The sequence below is a fragment of the Apium graveolens genome, chromosome 4 (genome assembly GCF_009905375.1).
Source record: "Apium graveolens cultivar Ventura chromosome 4, ASM990537v1, whole genome shotgun sequence".
Lineage (NCBI taxonomy): Eukaryota > Viridiplantae > Streptophyta > Magnoliopsida > Apiales > Apiaceae > Apium > Apium graveolens.
In genome coordinates this window covers 186100945-186121492 of record NC_133650.1, presented here as the reverse complement: position 1 = coordinate 186121492, position 20548 = coordinate 186100945, and the positions used below count along the sequence as shown (strand labels likewise).

Genomic DNA, 20548 nt, shown 5'->3' with positions numbered 1-20548 from the left:
ATAGAGCAGCCATTTTTTCAATGTCTTCATTGTTGTCATGATCACTATCAGTATCTGATTCATTTTCAGTGTCTGAATCATCATCAGAGTCTGATGACTCAATATCAGACTTTGCAATCATATCTTTTCCTTTCGATTAACCTTTTCTCCTAGCTTTCTCCTTTGGATTCTCTTTAACTTTAAGTGCAACTGGTCGTGACTTTGTTCTTTTTCTCTTGCTCCTTTACTCCATCTCTAGTTCGTGAGTCTTCAACATGCAATAGATCTCATCTAGAGATATTTTCTCAAGTTCATAGTTATCCCTTATTGATGCGACGTGAAAGTCCCTTGACACTTTACTTCTAAGGCATCCCAAATTTCCTTTGCTATTTTACATCCAATAACCCTATTAGACATAACACTATCAAGACTGCTATGCAGAATATATCTTACTTTTGCATCTTTCATGATGATGATAGATCCTCTGCAGTATAGTCCTTCTTTGGTTTATCAACCATCTTTTCTTCTTGACCAGCAACTGCTACTGCCAACTTCATTGGCCTATGAGGACCATCATAAATCCTGCTTAGATATTTTGGATCTGTAGCTTCCAAGCACATGGTCATCTTAACCTTCCAGATTGGATATTCATCTATCTTTAGGATTGGAACCTTGATAGCCTCATACCTACTCATATTATTGTTAATTCGTAATGTGGCTGGGGTGGTAGTGGTGGATTATGTTGTTGTGGTTCTTTTTCTGCCATTAAAGATTAATTTTCAGATCTTAAACTGTTTGTATATCAACAACAAGCTCTGATGCCAATTGTTAGATCCGTAATACAACTGTGGAGGGGGGTGAATAAAGTTTATGCAAATAATTCGATAAAGCTTAACAGAATCAATAGTTTTTATATTAATCAGATAAAAATTATTACAAAAGTACTCTCGTAAAGGATGAACAATTATCCTTGAGAGCTGCTAGGTTATCTGAGAGATATACCAATTCGTAACACATATAGTGTAAACCTAATATGTGCTTATATAGTGCACAGTTACACAATCAATAAGGAATCATATTCTGTTTGAATAAGGAAACCTAATACATATCCATGTATGATTGCTTCAGTAAGTAAATTCCTTCACCGCCTTGAATTCTGAAATCTCTTTCCTTCTTTGATATCTACTAATGTGACTAAGTCCTGATCATCAGATGTTGATCATCAAATACTGATAGACAAGTACTGATGATGTCACCTTCAGTAAATCCTGATATCTAATACTGATAATAAACTCTGATAGTTTATATACTGATGTCATCAATTTCTTCTAACAACTCAGTTTATTCAATGACTCGTAACGGTAGGTTACAAAGTGTAAGTTCCAATATAGACAAGAAATAGAAGAGAGAGGGAAATACCTGGAGAGATGTCGACATTAGTGGAGGATATGACGAAAATAGAAAAATGAGATGAGGTTGATGGAGAGATGAGCATATATTTATGCATTTATTAACATAAAATAAATGTGCTATCATGGTTAGCGCAACAAGTGTTTATTCAGGGCCAATAAACTAACAACTGTATACTGGGTCTAGGGATACCCAAAACTGGGTATTCAGTTATTTTCTCTTATATTATAAATAAATGGCACTACATTTAAAATATTAGAGTTTATTATTATTAATATCTTTGCTTGTCACCAATATCAATGATTTTCGTCTCTACCTAACAATGATATTTCTTCACACAATTTGCTGGCATACACCATATATCACATTAATACTATTATTTGGATCACATATAAAATAAGGAACTCTCATGTATTTGGTATACATATGTATAATAACCATTCATACTTTATTTATATCGTACAAATAAGTTTAAATCACACAAATATAATAAAATAAGGAACTCTCATGCATTTAAGTATAATACAAAAATATAGTGACATTAAGTGCTGTATAACTTATAGTCAAATTTTTAATAGACAAGCATATTGTTGACAGAGAAATTTGATAGCAACAAAATTCAAGGTTTGTGGCTGAAAAAAATTCTATGACGGTGGTTCTTCGTAAAAAAATTGAACATAGTGTGGTGGTTATGTTTAATAGTGGCTAAGATTGCTTAGGGTTAGTGGTGGATCCTTTGCGCTCTCAGCTTCTGACCCCTTGCAATTTTCCTACGTATCCCTATTTATAGGGAATCAAGTCAACGTAATTCTTGGGGAACAAGAAATCTAATGGGTTTAGATTTATCATCCCGAGGCCCATGCCAATAGAAAACCTACTGGAAACTGTCTTATACTAGATTTAGGAATGTTCGCCAATGAGGCCTAACCACAAAGGCCCAAGACTCGTCCGCGGCTTCGAGACTTCGCAGATAAGGCATCTCCTCGGCTGAGAATAACCCTCCGCTACCAGTTGTTTCTCTAGTTCGTGGATGCAGGTATAGCCATGGTTTACCCCAAATATCAGATGCATTTTATCCCTCGAATAAGGAGCCCCTACCAGATTATAGGACAAGTGATCCCAAGTTTTTTGGTGTAAAGTGCAGGATACTCCGAAGCCTCCCAACAAGGACACCCATTGACTACAGAGACAGAGCTCCCAAAGTACACACCGGAGTTTACCTCACATCCCCAATTAGGACACTCATTGACTACCAAATGAAGCCTTCCGTCCAGGCATACCTTTAAAGGTCTATGACCCCAATCACCACCTTCTTGTGGTTGCATTACAGGAAGGAGTTCTTTAATAGAGTACCTGTAGAAAATATGTTAGCAATAAACATCCATCATTCACTTAAAGTCTCCATGCATCCCAAGATTCTATCCAGGGAGTCTATCTGAAGTTCTTTTTTGACCAAGCAATGCTAAAGGGCGCACCATAACCTTTCTATAAGTTAGAGTGCCCTTAATTACCAGCTTCAGAACTTCTTCAAGTTGAAGTGAGGGTGCGCCTCATATGTCATGTCTTCTGGCGCCACCCTTTATTATTTAGGGCGCGTCCTAATATTTAGGGCGGCCTTGGTTTGTGCTTTATGAGGGCACACCCTTTTGTTTTCTGGAAAGAGGGAAAGACCTAATTTACCTAAATTTAGGTCTTTTTTTCCCTAATGATCTCAATTGACCTGATTCTGATCCAAATATCCTTTATACCAAATTTTGGGCATAACACAAATAAAAAAGTTTTGATCATATTTAACATATAAATACATAAAATAATTATGAACAAATCAATACTTTATATATGTTTAGAGTATGCACATGCATAGCGCTGGCTAAATATTACATTGTGTGTAATAAGAGGACCTCCAAGATATATATTTATTTTACTTTATCGCTTATACCGAATATACACCATTTTTCTCAAATTATGCTGCTTACATCTTTTAAATATTTAAAAATTACGAATTAGATATTAAAAAGGATACTATAAGCATTAGTCTATAATATTTATAAAACATATAAACATGTTGGTTTATATTGGTGTTAAGCTATGTCCTTACGTGCCAAAGTGTAAATAAATGGTATCGACTAAAATGGATAATCTCGGTAAAGTATCTTTTTAAGTGCAACCAGGAGGTGCCTAACATGTACATAGTATTTGTTAATATTGAACGAGGGACGGGGACAAGTTATTTAGATCAAGAATAAAAATATATATTAAAAGGTAACCCTAATGGATCGCCCTCAACAGTGGACAACAATACCACTACAAATGTGATTCAACTTAATGTCAAATGTCGAAAAATTCACCAATACCACCACACCCAAAAAAAATACTCCTTATATACACAAACAAATATATCATCCATTTACCGACGATAACATGATATATAATCAACAACTTGAGCTAAAACAACAATAATTTGTGCAATTTAGAGAATGCCCGTGTATTGCACGGACTATAAAGCTAGTTATATATAATATTTCCTCTCTTTTTAATATTTGATGTTTTAACTTTTGGCACACATCTTTAGGTTCTTTTACCTTATAACTAAACTTAAAATTTTTTAAAATTACTTTTTGAGAATTCAAATTTAGATTCTGTATTTTTCTTAAAAAAAATTTAGTTTTAGCGATACGGTCAAAGTACCTAAAGATGTGTGTCAAAAGTCAAAGCGTCCAATATTAAAAAATAGAGGGAGTATCACAACGCAGGGGTTCATTGAGAAATTTTAATCATAAATACTCTAATTTATATTCATTTGAACCATTAATTAATATCCATAAAATATTTATTTCAAGAATCTATACTCATCTATTAATACTTATATTTATATATAGCTCATTATTATGTTATATAAATTATTTCCTCAATTAACTTGTCATTAATATGCATATTTATATCTAACTAATTATTATATATTTGGTTATAAAACTTATTATAATATATTTGATTATAAATATATATTTATTTTATATACAAAAATTTAGTATAAATAATTTTGATGATAAACCCTTACATTAATATCATATAATATTTATAATATCTCATCATTCATTTATGAAAGTCTATTAATTATTGCATATTTAACATGCATAATAATCTGTAACTTATTATCATTATTATACAGTGATTATGAATCAATACATGCATTTATAGATACACATATACATAGTGTTATACCCTAACAATGTAACTACATAATTACAGAAAGGGGGGTTGAATGGAATTCTAGTTCCTTTTTGAATCTTTGAAAAATTCTTACTAAAATGTATATAACTATGTTTCAATATGGTTGAGTGCGGATAAACAATAATAGTATTCAAGAACACAAAGTAAATAAACAAGGGTTTAAAAACTTTATGGTGGATTGATATTTCCACCAGAGATATATATTAAGAAGATCTGTGTGATGCAAGAATGCACACAACTACTTACAAGTATAACAACTTAAAACTGATAGTGCTCAAAGATACAGCTTACAAAGAGTCTGTTAATAGTTGCTTAAAATTCTTAATTGAAATACTTGCTACACTTGGTTTATATATCACCAAGTTACATGTATAATAAGACAAAATATAAAACCTAATATCTAGGTCCAATCAAATATTTCTTCATTTCTCTATGCAATGCAATCCAGTTGGATACTGCATTTTTAAACATCCCTGTTTTGCATGAAAATAGAAATGCTTCATTTTCTTCTAAAACCTGAATCCAGGCTGCCACATTTCTTTTGTATACAATCAACGCATGTGATTTTCAAGTCACTATCAACTTCTATTTAAATTGGTTATTCGTTGAAGCTTCACCATCATTCGTTGACACTATGTTTAGTTATCCGTTGATGCTGTGATAGTGACATCCGTTGATGCATGCATATGAATATCCATTTAAGCATTAAAAAATACCAGTTGATTAGCTTATAAGTTGAAGGTGTCTTGAGTCATCCATTAAAGCTTTAAGTTTATCTGTTGATGATGAATTCCTTAGCAGTTGATCCTCTTTCATTTATACAAAATTACAAGGCATATTCCATTTATAATTGGCCAGCCAATTTTGTATATCTTGCTAGTAGTCAATATGACTTCAAATTCACTACAACTTCTAAACATCTAAGCAGTTTGTTGTTTACAGAAATGTGCTACAAACTTATTTGACTATAAGCTACTCCATTAACGGATAGAGAACTATGGTTATCCGTTAATGGTTACAAACTCATTTAGTTTATCTACTTAGAATTTTTTGGTAAGTTATCATCAAGCCTACAACATATTCCTAACACATACATACATACATACATATTTACATATATACATATATACATACATATATACATACATGTATACATACATTATACATACATATATGTGCATACATAATAAAATTTTGGTTAATGATTGATTTTTTTGGTATAAAATAAAATTATACTTATTTTTTAACTAAGTTTAAATTTTGAAAACTATAATTCATACATTATAATCTATCAAATTAATAATATAAACAAGTGAATCATATATTATAAGTAAAAATAAATATTATAATTTATAATATAAATTCCACACAAATTTCAAAAAAAAGGACTTAAATTGAATTAATTTATGTTTGAGTAGTGGGTTTATATCTATATTTGTAATAACAATGCTTAATAATAATAATAATAATAATAATAATAACAATAGCAATATACAATAGTTATAGGTGAGAAACTAAATTATAAAATCATGTTATTTTATGGGTGATGTCTGTGTATTACTAAAATAGGAAAAGAGCGATCGAAATTGCTGAATCTGGGATGAAGATGAACAAAATATCGAGAAATCACGGCAAACTATGTTTTATATCCACTAAATATGCCACACCTATTAGCGTATTTTTGTGTCACACTATTTTTTTTTTGATAAATATGGCTTATAGCCTAGCAAATGAGTATCTATTCTAAGAAATTCTCGGGTGAGCGAGGATTGAACCCATGACTTGGGACAACAGAAGATACACTTTTAAACACTTGAGTAATCTATATATCAAATCAACTCTCATATGCGAACATCAATAATGTATTATATACGTACGCTACACCTGATCTCGTATAATTTCGATACATTAGAAGTAACGGCGTACATATGAAATGCAGAGTGCGTATTCCATGAGGGGTAACCATGTACGTAAGATATGACAACGAAACTCGTATTTATTCAAATAAATTTATATATATTTACCATTTAAGTCTTCAAATTATCCAAAAAATATATGACTACGAAAGCAAGGTAAAAAAATATAAAACCAACTGAAGATGATGGTGAATTAATGGTGCTAATTGAGGTTTATATTGAATCATTTCATTCAATAACTCTTAACTATAACTTACCAACTATATGTGTAAATATGGACAAGAAAGAGAAGAGAGAAAGAGCTACATGGAGATGACCAAAATACCGAGTAAACACGGCAAACTAAGTGTTGTGTCAACTAAATACATCATATGTGTTAGTGTATTTTTATGTCACGTAAATAAAATCTCATATGTGATAATCAACAACGTATTTATTCATTTTTATTTTGGCTATTGAGCGAGAACTACGCACAATCATATGCTAAAGATGATCTCGTTTAATTTTGATACATTAGAGGTAACTGCGTACACATGAAATGTAGAGTGCTTACTCTAGGAGGGCGTAACCATGTACATAAGATATGGCAGTGAAACTCATATCCATTCCAATAAATTTGTTCATATTACTATTTAAGTCTTCAAATTATCCAATAAAGCTATAAGTACGAGAGCGGGGGTAAAAAGAATATAACACCAACTGAATATGGTCAACAATTAATGGTGCTAATTGAGATTTGAATTGATTAAGTTCATTCAATAACTCGTAAGAATAAGTTACCAAGTATAAGTGAAAATATGGATAAGAAAGAGAAGTTAGAGAGAAAGAACTGCCTGGAAAGAGGTCGTTAGAGGAGTCTATGACAAAAAAAAGAAGGGAATGAGATTGAGGGGAGAGACGAGAACATATATTTGCGTATATGGGTTAAATGGTAATTTCTTTACTCAACTGACGTTCAACTTACAAGTGGATCATCAAACTAAAAAAAACTTTCAAATGAGCAATTCAACCAATTAAACATTGCGATCCGGTCACTAAAATTTAAAAAAATTGCACGTCCGTTAAGTTGAGTTTGACTTTAACGGAAGTCCATTAAATATTTTTTATCAGCTCCACGTCACTTGCTACGTAAGAAATGTTTTGTGAACTAAAAAAGTAAATAGTGGAAAAATCATTAAACTCATGCCTAACTTGCGGATAGGTTATCGAACTCGAAAAACTTACAATTTAGTCGTTCAGCATTAAAAAATACATTTCATAACCATTAACGAAGTTAGAAATAAACCATAGTTTATATATAAAATAATTGTCTTTATTATTCATTTATTAATAATTAACTCAAATTTTATTAAAATCAAAAAAATAAAAAATTATCATAGTTTATCTTTTATTTAAATAAAAAAATAAATAATTATTTCCTAGTAGATAACCTACAAATTAAATTCCACCCACAAAATAATGTAAGTTTTGCTTATTTTTTCTCAAATGTAATTTTTACTTGATACAGTAAAAAATCATCAAATTCATGTATATGATCTTAATTGTCTTAACAATTTCACTGTCGTAAATTATTATCAATAAAATTTATATGTTAATTATTTATATCATTATTATAATAATTAATTAATAAAATTATCCCATAATCCAATCAAGTAAATTAATTAAAAATATAATATAAACAAGTAATTTAATGACTTGATTGCAAGTTTTTTGAGCTGAATGACCCATTTGCAAACCGATTCTATGTTGAATAATTTTTTAGCTCTTGATGGGCCATATTAGCATTACACATCATTTTTTCATTTAATTATTAACGTTTTTAACGGAAGTAGCCCGATAGAAATTTTTTAATTAGTTTAGTGATTTGACTGCAAACTTTTTGAGTTAGATGACACACTTGCAAGTTGAGGTTGAGTTGATTGACCTTTTTGCCATTAACTACCTGGAGAGAGGTCGTTAGAACCGGCTATGACAAAAAAAAAGGGAATGAGGTTGAGGGGAGAGATGAGTACATATGTTTACGTATATTAACATTAAAGTAAATACACGTTATCGTGGTTAGCGCCTCAGGTGAGTATTCGAGGACAACAAAATGATAGAATATATATTGGGTCAAGTTATACCCAAAACCGGGTGTATAAGTTATTTTCTCTTATTGTGTAAATACATGGAAATAAATTTAGATTACTATAATTTATTATTACAAAAATATTTTTTCTTATCATCAATTTCAGTTATTTCCGTCACACCCTATTAATGATATTTCAACACACGATTTACTGACATATACAGTATATCACAATAATACTAATATTTAGGTCTACTATAAAAATTTAAGTATTAAATATTAAAAAATATATAAACAAAATAAATATAAATATATTAAGCATGCATGTGAATTATAACTACTAATACCTCTTAATAAATAAATTGTATATAGCAATGTCAAACTTTAAGTATTATATTTATATGGTACAAGTAAGTTCAAATTCACATGAAGATAATAAAATAAGTTTTTTTCGTGTATATAAGTACAATACAAACTTGTAGTGACATTAAGTATTGTTATGACTCATCAATCATATTTTTAACACATAAAATAATCTCGATCAAATTTCCAAAATATTAATGCACAAAATAATTCTGAATAAATCAGTACTTTATACATATTTGTATGCACATGCATCCACTGGCTAAAGATTACATTGTGTCTAATTAGTGGACCTCCAATATATATTCTTATTTTACTCCATCGTCTATACTGATTAATGCACCATTCGCTTTTTCAAATATTGTTGTTTGCATATTTGAAATATTAAAAACTTACGAATTAGATCATGTTAGTTTACATTGGTGTTAAACTGCGTCCTTACATACCACATCATGAAAAAATGGTATCAACTAAAATGGATAGTCTTGATAAGGTTTCTGTTTTATTAAGTGCAACACCTAACATGTGTATTTGTTAATATTAAATGAGTGAGGAGCAAAAATTGTTAAAGAGAAGAATAAGAAAAATTAAAAGATTTCAGTTCAAATAATAATTATGAAATATATAAATATATATATACACAATATTATAAGCAAAGCACCCTCTATTTGGTAGTTGGTCGGCTGTTCGGTACGGTACGGTAAATAACAACCGTCAAATCTAAAGATAGATAGATGTGAATCATTGGATATAATAATAAAAAAACTATATTAATCTTTAAACTGCTCTCATAGATTCAGAGCTCGAATCCTGTCAAAAGCGTTTTATATTTAAAATTTTATATTCTTTATTTTTAACAATTTCTACAAGTTCAAGGTTCGAGTCCCGTGAATAACATATTATATATTATTATATATTATTTATTTATTTTCAGTCAAGTCTCAATTTATCACAAAACCTATATTATTATAACTTATAATGTTCTTCAATTTATTTTTTTAACTATTGAAAAATTATATTAATATATTAATAATTTTAAGATAAAATATATTATTAAAAATTATTCGAGTGTTAAAAGCAATACGTGCATCGTACATGTTATAGACTAGTATATATATAGGGTGTTGCTCAAATGAGAACCCCCATTGATGTGAGAACTGAGATATAATCTTAGCCACTCATATCCTTTTCCTAATTTAAATCACAACATACAATCTATATTTTAAATTTTTATTCTTTATATTTCAGCCCACCCAGGACATCTCCTTCCTCGATGCTTCCAGCGACCATCACCGACCGCGGACCCCTACCGTCACCGGAATACCACAAGCTCTCTCTCTCCCCCTTCATCATCCCATGCTGCTGTCTTCCCCCCTTCCTCGTCCCACACTGCCGCCTTATCTCCGCCGTTACCTTTGCTCCGCCACCGCCCATCTCCGCTAACTCTCTCTCTTATAAATATATATATATATACATACACTTCAAATTCAGATCTGATGCCGCTGTTGTACTAGGCCCGGTGTCACCACCCCAGCCCCGCCGCCTCTCTGTCGCCCTCTCATTCACTCTCTATCGCACACATAAATCAGTGCTATGATATGTACAATTTTTTAATCTGTTGCTTAATAGCATTGATGTCTTTCATGAAAGTCTGGTGATTCTTTTTAATTTTTACTGATTTGTATCCGTTTTTTTAATGATTTTGTTATGATGTCGATTATCTATTTGATGAATGAAGTTGGTGGTTGGATCTAGTGAGGAAAAATAGTGTTATATTTGCGCTGTTTGAATATGTTACGACAAATATTGAATGAATTATCCATGATATTTATTGACAAAGATATATTTCTTTTGGTTATAAAATAATAATTTTGTTAATAAAAATCATGAATGATATTTCAAGATTGGCCCTTTTCATCAAGCATCCGTGTTGTTTGAGGGAACCTCAAAGATTGTTGACAAGGCCATACAGTTTGTAGCAGGTTGTGGTTCAGAGATATTTTCCATTCCCGTAGCTATTAAGTCAATTAGTATCCTCTAATATCTTAACATGCAGAATGAAATTAAGAGTTGCATATGAATTTTAACAATGTTTAATGGGTCTTTTGGTTTATATAGTTGTCTAACAGTGAAATTGTAAATTTGGGAGAATTTTTATGAAATGATATACTCATGACGGAACTACTTCTTCAAAATAAATACATTGTAATATTGGTTGTAAATTGGGAAAAGTTTGATTGTCATCATTTTTCCATGAGCTCGAAAAATATGAAAGATATAGATTGAATTATCGTGTCTTAAGAAAAAAGAATTGGGCAAGAATAAAGATTTTTTAGTGTGTTTATTCAGATTTCATATTCATAAAATATCTTTATCATATTTATTTTGACTTTACCATCTCATAGTTCATTTTTATCATATTTATTTTGACTCCAGGAGTATTATTTTTATCATATTTATTTTGACTTTATCATCCTGGAGTTCATTCTCCGAAAAACTTTGTTTAAATTATTCCGATACATTTAAATTATTTTGGTGAATTCTTTCCAATCTACTTAACTATACTATGCGGTTTCTCTACATCAAGCATAAAAGTATACACCATACAAATTTTATGCATCAAGCAACAAGTATATATGTACTGATATGCAAAGCTGGAATACATTATACATAAATTATATTTATAGCATATCTACAATAAGTGAGGAATTTTATCTACTTTAGAGGGCTTCTAGTCTTCATAGGCTTCTCATCTTCATTGCTAAGCTACATAGGGGCTCAAACTGGTTAAACATGGCGGGAACTTCCTGATTCCAACTGATGGAACCTAGTCTGCAACCACTTCTAGACACATATAAGTGAACAAGGAATCAATTTAACCGATGACATCTGGTTCGACTATAAACTAGATCCTGTACTGAAGCACTTGACAGATATTTTAACTAAACTGAGAAGCCTAAAGAATAAAAAAATCAAACTAGAAAGAGACAAAAACAGAAGAAGAAAAAAAAAGAAACCGAGTATGCGGATCAAAAAAATTACAATCAGAGGAATAGAAGAATAGAAATGGATAGACACCACAACAATAAGCGAGACGCCACAGGGGAGTATACATATGTTTAATCCACTGTGTTTAGACATCAAGCAATAGTAACATATTATAGAGTATAGTTGTCGCAGCTCAAATTTATACACAGGTTTTGAAATAAACAAGAACTATATATGCATGTTAGGGCAAAAACACGCTAATATTCACGCAAGTATACGCGTTCGCAAGTAGTATAAGATATAAATCAGATTCGTTCCCACAGAGACTGGTTTAGGTTAAGTTCAATTTATGCACCTATGCAACAATGTATGGTTATCGCTCAATGCTAAGACAAATAACAAATTGGGGTTTTATTAAACTAAGAGATTATACTAAATAACATTAACTAAGAGAATTGAAGTTGAATTACTATATATGACAAATATGGGATCCTAACTTCATTAAATACTTCGTTCAATAACCTTCTCGTTCTTAACCTTAGCATGTGATGGTGAGGACACTAATCAGATAACACGAAACTGATAAACGCCAATTTTCGTTGCACGAGTACCATTCTACCAGACATCCACAAAAGAGATAGAAGCTGAATAGGCACCAATTATATTGAGACCCTATATGTCTATAGAATTTGACAACATAACGGTTTAAGCACAAGTTATCTATCTTGATTACATAGGGCAAGTAAAACGGTTAGAGTTACCTACGAATCATGCATACACATACATGAACCTATGCTAGCATGGCAAGTTCTAAACCTCTATATTCACTGTCGCTTTAATAGAGATTAACACGTTATCTTATATGTTAGCTACGCACATAAGACGAATAAGCACAACCATACTAGGATATCAATCAATCACCACACACCAAGATATCGAAATAATTAACTATTGAAATCCATAAGTAAATCCGCTAGAATCCCATGACAATGATTAGCCCATAATCGAACTCATCGTCACCATGGGTTCCAATGATAGCATGGTATAAACAAGGTCTTAATAAACTAAATAATAATCAAAGTACGAATAAACGAGATCTAGGTTCAACAAGAACGAAAACGAGCATCCAAAGTTACAACTAATTCAAAGAATCACAAGTTGAAAACAAGATCTTCTTTTTCGGAGTTGTTCTGTGCTTCTAGGTCTTCTCCTTGGTATCCCAATCTTCCCGGATGATGAAAACCCTTTTTTTTTAAGTATATATACGCCCCTAGTGGACCTGGACCCTTAAAATCGTCAAATTCTACTCAAAAAAGGCTTTTTCAGCGAAATCAGCGACCAGCCGCGCCCTGAGCGGCCGCTCAGCTCTCCTGAGCGGGCGCTCAGCTCTCCTGAGCGGGCGCTCAGCTCTCTGAGCGGGCGCTCAGCTACTGACTGGAAAAATATTCTGATGAATCTTGTTTTGACCATAACTTGAGTTCTACTCGTCAGAATTAGGCGATTCAACTGCCCACGCGAAGCTATTGAGATTCTCTACAACTTGACAATGGCCTTGGCTTCCAATTCTGATCACTTTTCATAATATTTCCTTTAAAAGCTCTTTTCTTCATTTAACTGATACCTGAAATGCAATAACACAAAAACACATCAAAATACCAACAACTTGAGTCCAAAACACCAATTTAAGCTTGTAATAAAGCATTCCAAGTGGATATAAAATCCACTTATCACACCCCCAAACTTGAATCGATGCTTGTCCTCAAGCATAAATAGACTCAAAACTACAAAATAAACCTAATGCATGAATGCAACTACGTGAATGCAACTAAATGACAATGCAATCGATCCCCTCAGAATAACCATAACCAAATGAATAAGCCAATGCCTCTAAGAATGCAATAACTTGAAACAGAGTTTGAATAAATCCCATAAACCAACTCACAAACCAGAAACGTGCGTGTGTGGATGCTTAACAGATATACTCTCGATACTAGATCAATAACCCTAACTTATCTATCATTGAAACAATCAAAAGTTTATAAACAGAATAGACAATAAACGCATTATGACTCACAACACCTCCTTTCGACTAGAGTTATACAAGGATTCACACTATTATTGAACACATAGCAAAGATGCTTATTTGATCGTGCAATGAATGAGGTACCAAAAGACTTATACTATAATACCTATGTAGCGAGCGTTAGGTTAGCGGATCCCAGACTATAAAAGCCTTAGGTCACTAGGCACAAAGTCCCCTAGAACTTAATAACTCGAGTATTAAAGAGCTTACTCTTGATCAATTGTACATAAACACATACTTTTTTTTCTTTCTTTTTTTTTTCTCTTTTTTCTTTTTTTTTTCCTTTTTTTTCAACAATTTCTGAATGAGTGCATTTCGCTCCATCTGATTCAACCCTAGACTACTCATAAAAATATGAGCCGGCTACTAGCCATTTGACACCTAGCCTTACAACAACTAGCAATGAAATCCAAGTTTTTCTTCAGATAAAAAAAATCAGTGTGTTTACGTCACTACGAGAATATCACAAATTCTAAATATAACCAAGTGATTAAATCTCAACAATAAACAAGTATGATCATGATCTAGATCAAAAGCAACCCTATAAGACTTTGTGAAAATATTTATTTCTGGCATGCAAATCAATTCATTAAGACTTAAACATCCCTCTATTCCTCATCACCACACTCAAATCAACATCAACTTATACAATATCATAGTTCATCTTAAGGGATCATGCTAAATATGCATGCAAATGCAACTATATGAAATTACATAAAAACAAACAAATATGTCCTCATTGAACAATCATGCAAAAATATGAATGAACTACAACTAAACATGCAACATAAATCTATATGAATCTATATGGACACACACTACTAATCCTTACATTATCACCCCCAAACTTAAAATTTTCAATGTCCTCATTGAAGGTAATAATAAGGATTTCAGGCATACCTAATTAGCGAGAGATTCACCCTCATCGGGTGGAGGATCAGGTGGCCAATCAACCTCGCCACTAGTGTCTCAGAAAATAGTACCGAAAGCGTGTGTCAAATCTTCAGCAAAATGACGGTGAATGTCGTGCATGGCCTCCATACGCCTAATTACTCGCTTGTACTGCTCGTCACCAACACCAGTCCTATCAACTACCTGCTGCACATGAGAAGAACCCTCTATAGGCACTGGAGGATCCGTTCGGCTACCCTCTACATCATCAAAGATATATCCCAACCCCTTGTCAGGGGGTGCACCTAAGAATGAATAACTCAAGTGATTTGGTAGTGGGTTGAGCTCAAGTGTAGGAGCATCTTCAATAGACAACTCGAGACGATCCTGAGAAATTTTCAGCTCTGCTAACCCAAGAGAATCGAATGGCACATCCAACTTCCTCTTCCACAGAGGTTCATTCAAAACCTGAATTTGCTCTACTTTAAAGCACTCCTCTTTAGCTGTGGGTAATTTTATTTCCTTGAACACATTGAAAGTGACCTTCTGATCATGAACCTTCATCGTAAGCTCTCCTTTTTGCACATCGATCATAGTTCGGCCTGTAGCCAAGAATGGTCTTCCCAAGATAATGGGAATCTTCTTATCTTCCTCGAAATCAAGAATTACAAAGTCAGCAGGGAAGAAGAGTTTATCCACCTTGACCAAGACATCCTCCACTATACCTCGTGGATAAGCGATGGAACGGTCAGCTAGTTGCAATGACATGTATGTTGGTTTCGGCTCAGGCAGACCAAGCTTCTTGAAGATAGATAAGGGCATCAGATTGATGCTAGCTCCTAAATCACATAAACACTTGTCGAACGACAAGTTTCCGATGGTGCAAGGAATAGTGAAGCTTCCAGGATCTTTAAGCTTCGGAGGCAACTTCTGTTGCAACACAGCACTGCATTCCTCCATTAGAGCAACGGTCTCTAAGTCATCGAGCTTCACTTTCCGAGAGAGAATACCTTTCATAAACCTCGCATAGCTAGGCATCTGTTCAAGAGCTTCAGCGAAAGGTATGTTGATATGAAGTTTCTTGAACACCTCCAGATTCCAACTTTTTCTTCTGCAGCCTTTTAGGAAAAGGAGGTGGAGGATAAATCTGTTTCTCCCCTGTATTACCCTCAGGAGGAGTGTGTTCCACAGTAGCCTTCCTTGGTTCCACCTCTACTTCCTTCTGCACATCTTCTTCAGCCACAACTGCATTTTCTGAATCTTGAGATTTTTCTGGCTCTTCGTCTTGCTGAACTTGGGGGCTTACGACCTTTCCAGACCTTAAGGTGATGGCGTTCACCTGTTCTTCAACTTCCCTCTTGCCTGGATTTGTTTCTGTATCACTAGGAAGCGTTCCTGGTGGTCGATTCAATAAGGCATTAGCAATTTGCCCTATTTGGTTCTCCAGATTCTGGATAGAAACAGCCTGGCTTTGGCATATAAGAGCCTGGTTTTTGTACATAAGCCTCAACTCCTCCAATTCATATTTTTCATTCGAAGATAGACCTGCATCATTAGTTTGTTGTTGAAGTTGGAGTTGTTGTCTTGGTGTAAATTGTTGCTGAAAACCAGGAGGGTTAAATAGCTTATTTGCAAACTGCTGGAATGGCTGTTGCATCGCATTCTGATTGTTGCTCCAGCTAAAGTTAGGATGATTCTAGTTGTCAGGATGATAAGTGTCTGGAACTGGTTGCTGAGATCTCTGAAAGTTGCTCACAAACTGAGCTGAGTCGCTAGATATAGCGCATTGTTCTTTCGTATGCGGACCTGCACACAGCTCACAAACACTAATTATCTGCCTAACACCATAGTTAGCCAGATAATCGATCTTCATAGACAACGCCTTTAGTTGAGCAGTGATAGCCGTAGCTGTATCCACTTCAAGAACTCCTGCTACCTTGCCCTGTGGATATCTCTGGGTTGGATACTGATATTCATTAGCAGCCATCAGTTCAATTAGATCATAAGCTTCCTTATAGCTCTTTGCCCATAATGCTCCGCCTGATGCTGCATCGAGCATGGGTCTGGACTGTGCTCCCAACCCATTGTAAAAAGAAGTGATGATCATCCAATCAGGAATTCCATGATGAGGACACTTCCTAAGCATCTCCTTGTAGCACTCCCAAGCTTCACATAGCGATTCTCCCGTTTCACAAATTGAGTAATAGCGTTCCTCATTGCAGCTGTCTTCGCCATAGGGAAGAATTTAGTAAGAAAATTCTGAGCAAGATCTTCCCAAGTAGTAATCGAACCAGCTGGTAGAGAGTGTAACCAGCTCTTAGCCTTGTCCTTCAGAGAGGATGGGAACAGTCTCAGCTTCACAGCATCTTCAGAAACACCGTTGAACTTGAAGGTGTCGCATATTTCAATGAAATCCCTAATGTGTGTATTGGGATCTTCCATTGGAGAACCCCCAAACTGGACTGAAGTCTGTACCCATTGAATTATGCCAGGCTTGATCTCAAAGGTATTAGCTGTGATAGCTGGCCGGACAATGCTAGATTGAATGTCATTGATCTTGGGTTGAGAAAAATCCATCAAGGCTTTCGTTCGTGCTGCTGGATCTCCCATTATAATGAGTACCTGAAACACAAACAAATAAACCGTGAAAGTAAAAGAATCCGAGTCAGTGAACTTTAACGACCACTGATGACAAACACATAGTAAAAATTAACACCGAGTCCCCGGCAGCGGCGCCAAAAACTTGTTAGGGCGAAAACACGCTAATATTCACGCAAGTATACGCGTTCGCAAGTAGTATAAGATATAAATCAGATTCGTTCCCACAGAGACTGGTTTAGGTTAAGTTCAATTTATGCACCTATGCAACAATGTATGGTTATCGCTCAATGCTAAGACAAATAAAAAATTGGGTTTTTATTAAACTAAGAGATTATACTAAATAACATTAACTAAGAGAATTGAAGTTGAATTACTATATATGACAAACATGGGATCCTAACTTCATTAAATACTTCGTTCAATAACCTTCTCGTTCTTAACCTTAGCATGTGATGGTGAGGACACTAATCAGATAACACGAAACTGATAAACGCCAACTTTCGTTGCACGAGTACCATTCTACCAGACATCCACAAAAGAGATACAAGCTGAATAGGCACCAATTATATTGAGACCCTATATGTCTATAGAATTTTACAACATAACGGTTTAAGCACAAGTTATCTATCTTGATTATATAGGGCAAGTAAAACGGTTAGAGTTACCTACGAATCATGCATACACATACATGAACCTATGCTAGCATGGCAAGTTCTAAACCTCTATATTCACTGTCACTTCAATAGAGATTAACACGCTATCTTATATGTTAGCTACGCACATAAGACGAATAAGCACAACCATACTAGGATATCAATCAATCACCACACACCAAGATATCGAAACAATTAACTATTGAAATCCATAAGTAAATCCGCTAGAATCCCATGACAACGATTAGCCCATAATCGAACTCATCGTCACCATGGGTTCCAATGATAGCATGGTATAAACAAGGTCTTAATAAACTAAATAATAATCAAAGTACGAATAAACGAGATCTAGGTTCAACAAGAACGAAAACGAGCATCCAAAGTTACAACTAATTCAAAGAATCACAAGTTGAAAACAAGATCTTCTTTTTCGGAGTTGTTCTGTGCTTCTAGGTCTTCTCCTTGGTATCCCAATCTTCCCGGATGATGAAAACCCTTTTTTTTAAGTATATATACGCCCCTAGTGGACCTGGACCCTTAATATCGTCAAATTCTACTCAAAAAAGGCTTTTTCAGCGAAATCAGCGACCAGCCGCGCCCTGAGCGGCCGCTCAGCTCTCTGAGAGCTGAGCGGCCGCTCAGCTACTGACTGGAAAAATATTCTGATGAATCTTGTTTTGACCATAACTTGAGTTCTACTCGTCAGAATTAGGCGATTCAACTGCCCACGCGAAGCTATTGAGATTCTCTACAACTTGACAATGGCCTTGGCTTCCAATTCTGATCACTTTTCATCATATTTCCTTTAAAAGCTCTTTTCTTCATTTAACTGATACCTGAAATGCAATAACACAAAAACACATCAAAATACCAACAACTTGAGTCCAAAACACCAATTTAAGCTTGTAATAAAGCATTCCAATTGGATATAAAATCCACTTATCAATGCACAAAATAAATAAACCATAAATATATGGGACCTACTAAGGACAAGTTTTTAAATGATCAAAATAAGGTTATTAACCTCCTAAAGCAAGGTTGGGAAGTGGAACATCTGGATCACCCAAATTCATAATTACTTCAGTTTCTTGCACGGAAAGTTTGGCTGAATTCACAAGTAACTCATCATCCCAGGTAGATTTCTTCTCAAGGTTTAAATCCACAATTTTAGGAGGGTTTACAGATTGGGTTTTACTTTTTTGATTTTTATTTGTGGTTGTTTTCATATCTTCACCATCTACTATTGTTTCTCTCTGTTTCAACTTACCAGACTTTTCTTCGGTTTTAGCGGAAATGGACATCCGTGGGTGAAGATTAGGCAAGGATTTCCGAATTGGTTTCTTTGTAGAACCATTACCATTCTCATAGTTCACCTTCATTATCTTGGTTGAAGCGTCATATTCTTTGCTGACACGATGGCTAAGACCTGATCCATCTTCTAAGAAGTTTCTTACACCACTATAACTTTTTCTTCTTCCAAGTTTTGGAGATTTTGCACGGGTGGTTGGAATCTATTATGATAAATGACACACCAAAACAAACGCAAGGAGGAAGAGTGAGTTAAAAGGAAAGGAGGCTTAGGCGAAAAACATATCAATCTAAAGGTTGTTATGTGTCCTTCAATAAAAAAATAAAGAACTAAATCTTAGAATCAATGAGGAAATTTTTGTGAGATACAAATCCTTACTCCTGTAGTTCATATACTGTTTCGGCATGCCCGAATGTTTTTTGTGTTGGGTTTCGAGCACATAAACGTAACGGAAACAGTAATTAAAAATGTAAAAAACATCAAAATTTTCGTAACCCACCGCAGGATCCATGCGAAAAACATATATTTAATTTGTAGATCAGATTGTTTACCTTAAGAAGCTTTACCAATTGGTTGACTAATGGAGATCCAAAGCTTGTTCAATCACCACGCATCCCGCTCTCGCGATCTATGCTCTATCGGTATCCACATGAATGCTTGAACTCAAGGATTTGATGTGTACTAGCGCAAACTCGTTTCTTCTTGCTCTCTCCATCTTCTCTCTTGGTGGCTAGGGTTTAGTAAAAGTCTTGCACACTAAAAATCAGCCACACAAGAGATATTATATAGAGAATAGAAAAACAAATTATAACTCTTAACTAATTATGAGTTATTATTAATTCAATATTCCTATTTGTATTATAATTAAGTCTCACTTAATTATTTAACAAATAAATTTCATAATTAATATTACTAAATTTGAATATCATTATTTATCTAATTAATTAAGTCAAACTTAATTAATATTATAAATAATTCAAATAATTTAATTTAATTTAAATCCAATTTAAATTAATTAATCCTTCAAGCATTCTTTGTGTGTGACCCTATAGTTTA

At 33.7% G+C, this 20548-nt stretch overlaps 1 pseudogene; it reads left to right on the top strand.

Annotated features, from left to right (window-relative positions):
• The window catches only part of LOC141719215 (uncharacterized), a 300973-nt pseudogene that overhangs the window by 265885 nt on the left and 14540 nt on the right, over positions 1 to 20548 (top strand).